The following is a 5,227-nucleotide window of genomic DNA, read 5'->3' as shown; positions in this document are numbered from 1 at the left end:
CCCTCTTATAACGCTCCAGTACTGATATAACCCCCAGACATTACACCATATGTGACTGATATCAGCACCTGTTATAAACGCTCCAGTGCTGATATAACCTCCATAGTGGATGCTTTCCTGAAACGGAAAGTACTTGGAAGCAGCATAATACAAAGAATAGCAGGTTTACCCAGAATCCTTTGCAGTAGGCGGAGCTATGCAAATCATCTCTTTCCACCCCAGTCTAATCCACAGCGCTTGGAACCGCCAAGCGTGCAATGCTGCGGATTAGTTTCTAAATTTACACAGCCAACCAATTCCTACCTGTGGAGACGTGTTTCGGGCTTTAGGCCCTCATCAGCACAGGGCTGGAATTGGTTGGCTGTATGGAGTGGGATTCTGGGTAAACCTGCTATTCTTTGTATTATGCTGCTTGCAAGTACTTTCCGTTTCAGGAAAGCATCCACTATGTATTTCCTTTAAGTAGAGGGCTTTTCGGTCTCTTTCGTCCCGCTACATTTAGCCCAACTTGGGTCTCTCCCTAAGGTGGCTAGTATGTGTGATATAACCTCCAGACATTACACCATATGTGACTGATATCAGCCCCTCTTATAATGCTCCAGTACTGATATAACCTCCAGACATTACACCATATGTGACTGATATCAGCCCCTCTTATAATGCTCCAGTACTGATATAACCTCCAGACATTACACCATATGTGACTGATATCAGCCCCTCTTATAAACGCTCCAGTACTGATATAACCTCCAGACATTACACCATATGTGACTGATATCAGCCCCTCTTATAACGCTCCAGTACTGATATAACCTCCAGACATTACACCATATGTGACTGATATCAGCCCCTCTTATAACGCTCCAGTACTGATATAACCTCCAGACATTACACCATATGTGACTGATATCAGCCCCTCTTATAATGCTCCAGTACTGATATAACCTCCAGACATTACACCATATGTGACTGATATCAGCCCCTCTTATAACGCTCCAGTACTGATATAACCTCCAGACATTACACCATATGTGACTGATATCAGCCCCTCTTATAACCCTCCAGTGCTGATATAACCTCCAGACATTACACCATATGTGACTGATATCAGCCCCTCTTATAACCCTCCAGTGCTGATATAACCTCCAGACATTACACCATATGTGACTGATATCAGCCCCTCTTATAAACGCTCCAGTACTGATAAAACCTCCAGACATTACACCATATGTGACTGATATCAGCCCCTCTTATAATGCTCCAGTACTGATATAACCTCCAGACATTACACCATATGTGACTGATATCAGCCCCTCTTATAACGCTCCAGTACTGATATAACCTCCAGACATTACACCATATGTGACTGATATCAGCCCCTCTTATAATGCTCCAGTACTGATATAACCTCCAGACATTACACCATATGTGACTGATATCAGCCTCTCTTATAACGCTCCAGTACTGATATAACCTGCAGCCTAGACTCCTGACATTCCTGGAGAGGTATAATAGGACATGTAATACCCTTCATCCTCTTTATCCATTGCCAGATCTCCGGAGCAGCGCTCCCAAGGTCATCATCACTCTGTTCCTCCCAATTTCCAAATTATCCGGGCTTGGGCCTATAAGAACCTGCGGATTATCTGGACCTGATGACCTCAAGCAGAGAATATCACTCATCGACCAGTCATTTAGCTGCTGGAGCAGAGGAGGGACTGGTGTGCGTAGTAGGGAGGGGGTCATCACGTGTCAGAGCAGATACCTCCGCAGCGCCCCCACTAGGAACCCCATGCGCCTCATCAATACATCTGCATTTAAAGGTCCGACTCCTCCTTGGAAAATACAGAAGATCTCTGCTTACAGTCAGTGAACAATAACATGGTTATTTCCAAAGGCGCAGACAGATCGATACAAAAGCTGCATCTGATTTTCTTCAATAAGTGTCAGATGGATCGCTGTTCAGTGACAGCAAGCAGAGACCCTGACAGTGGGGGGACGGAAGCACCAAGTGTGTCAGAAACCTGCAGGACATTTCTCTAGACAGTGAACTTTATAAATCTGGGATCCTAAGAACCCTGCAGCCTCCTCCATGTACATTACTTCTTAGGGTATGTTCACATGACCCGTTTTTAGTACTCTCCGAAACTCGCCTAAAAAATTGCTAACGCTCAAAACAAAGAACATACTCAAATTTCTAAAAGAAGCAACCAGACCATTCTTCAGGGGGACCACTAAAGACGCTATGTTCTTACAAGTCAATGGGCAGGCTCTAAAGACCCCCGGACAATTTTTTAGCGTTTTGGATTCAAAAACCACTAGCAATTTTCTCACTTTTGAATGGAGTTAAAAATAACTAGTAAAAATAAGCCACAAAAATGCTGGAAAACTACAAAAAAAAGCAAAATGTCCCCCCCAAAAAAAATCAATAAGGCGCTCTGCAAATGAGAAAAAAAAAACCTCTTCAAGATACTGAACACGAGAGGAAAGAAGGTCTTAGAAGCTGAACTGTGACTTCTGTGGCCGCCTGATGTGGTGCGCACAGAGCTTACAGGTATCAGGGGGCGAGCACGGAGATGTGTGGGAAGGGTGCACAACTAGTGCCAGTCCTGGAGAGGACGGCAGCGGCGTGCCCTGAATATATGTATACCCGGTTACTGGGGGGGCACCACTCACCGGCTGCTGTGTCAACAGGACAGGAGTTTTGTGGACATTTAGTATTAATTACCTAGAAAGTGAAAAGAAGGAAATCATCCTGTGGATCCGGAGAGCGGCCCACCCCAAACACAAGCAAGATAGTATCATAACCTGTCACTGGAAAAATGGCCATATACACAGTATGGGGGGAGGGGAGAAAGCCGTGATCAGACTCCTCCGTCCCCGTCCAGACTCATGTTTCTATCTTAAAGCCTACCTGTCAAACTCCAGAATCCTGTTTCCCTCTAGACCTCTCTGGACACTCTCCTCCAGACCCTTCTATCCCTCTCCAGACCCTTCTATCCCTCTCCGGACCCCTCTGACCTCCTCCAGACCCTTCTATCCCTCTCCAGACCCTTCTATCCCTCTCCAGACCCTTCTATCCCTCTCCGGACCCCTCTGACCTCCTCCAGACCCTTCTATCCCTCTCCAGACCCTTCTATCCCTCTCCAGACCCTTCTATCCCTCTCCGGACCCCTCTGACCTCCTCCAGACCCTTCTATCCCTCTCCAGACCCTTCTATCCCTCTCCAGACCCTTCTATCCCTCTCCGGACCCCTCTGACCTCCTCCAGACCCTTCTATCCCTCTCCAGACCCTTCTATCCCTCTCCAGACCCTTCTATCCCTCTCCGGACCCCTCTGACCTCCTCCAGACCCTTCTATCCCTCTCCAGACCCTTCTATCCCTCTCCAGACCCTTCTATCCCTCTCCGGACCCCTCTGACCTCCTCCAGACCCTTCTATCCCTCTCCAGACCCTTCTATCCCTCTCCAGACTCCCCTTTGTCCTTTCCAGATGCCTTAATCCTCTCTAGGCTCCGTTGCCCCTTTCAAGCTCCTCTTTGTCCTTTATCCCCCTCCAGACCCCTCAGTCCTCCTCCAGATTCATCTGTCCCCATTAGACCGCTGTGCTCCAAGCCATTGTCCATCTTCTCCAGACTCCTCTCATGTCTTTCCTCCTCCAAGCTCCTTTGTCCGACCTCAGAACTCTGATCCCTCCAGATTCCTCTGTAATCCCCCAAAGGTCTCTGCCCCCCCACCAAGTCCCCAGGCAGGCCCTTCTCCCCATCCAGAACCCTCTGCTCCCTCTAGACTCCTCTCTTCTATCTTCCTCCATTCTCCACTGTGATCAGTATGTGACATCAGAGGAAAGGCTATCTCACAGCAATCTGAGGTATCACACAGGATGGGATTAGATACACGGCTCAGCAACCAGTATCACAGGATAGGATTAGATACACAGCTCAGCAGACAGTATCACAGGATAGGATTAGATACACGGCTCAGCAGACAGTATCACAGGATAGGATTAGATACACGGCTCAGCACACAGTATCACACAGGATAGGATTAGATACACGGTTCAGCAGACAGTATCACACAGGATAGGATTAGATACACAGCTCAGCAGACAGTATCACAGGATAGGATTAGATACACAGCTCAGCAGACAGTATCACAGGATAGGATTAGATACACGGTTCAGCAGACAGTATCACAGGATAGGATTAGATACACGGCTCAGCAGACAGTATCACAGGATAGGATTAGATACACGGCTCAGCAGACAGTATCACAGGATAGGATTAGATACACAGCTCAGCAGACAGTATCACAGGATAGGATTAGATACACGGCTCAGCAGACAATATCACACAGGATAGGATTAGATACACGGCTCAGCAGACAGTATCACACAGGATAGGATTAGATACACAGCTCAGCAGACAGTATCACAGGATAGGATTAGATACACGGCTCAGCAGACAGTATCACAGGATAGGATTAGATACACGGCTCAGCAGACAGTATCACAGGATAGGATTAGATACACGGCTCAGCAGACAGTATCACACAGGATAGGATTAGATACACGGCTCAGCAGACAGTATCACACAGGATAGGATTAGATACACAGCTCAGCAGACAGTATCACAGGATAGGATTAGATACACAGCTCAGCAGACAGTATCACACAGGATGGGATTAGATACACAGCTCAGCAGACAGTATCATACAGGATAGGATTAGATACACAGCTCAGCAGACAGTATCACACAGGATAGGATTAGATACACAGCTCAGCAGACAGTATCACACAGGATAGGATTAGATACACGGCTCAGCAGACAGTATCACACAGCAGAGGATTAGATACACAGCTCAGCAGACAGTATCACACAGCAGAGGATTAGATACACGGCTCAGCAGACAGAATCACACAGCAGAGGATTAGATACACAGCTCAGCAGACAGTATCACACAGGATAGGATTAGATACACAGCTCAGAAGACAGTATCACACAGGATAGGATTAGATACACAGCTCAGAAGACAGTATCACACAGCAGAGGATTAGATACACAGCTCAGCAGACAGTATCACACAGCAGAGGATTAGATACACGGCTTAGCAGACAGAATCACACAGCAGAGGATTAGATACACAGCGCAGCAGACAGGATGGGATTAGATACACTTCACAGTATCACACTGATGATTTGTTGCTCCTCCTCTCCCGAGTCCCGACTCT

This window comes from Ranitomeya imitator, chromosome 1 (genome assembly GCF_032444005.1).
Source record: "Ranitomeya imitator isolate aRanImi1 chromosome 1, aRanImi1.pri, whole genome shotgun sequence".
NCBI classification, from domain to species: Eukaryota; Metazoa; Chordata; class Amphibia; order Anura; family Dendrobatidae; genus Ranitomeya; species Ranitomeya imitator.
This window is presented reverse-complemented; position numbering follows the sequence as displayed.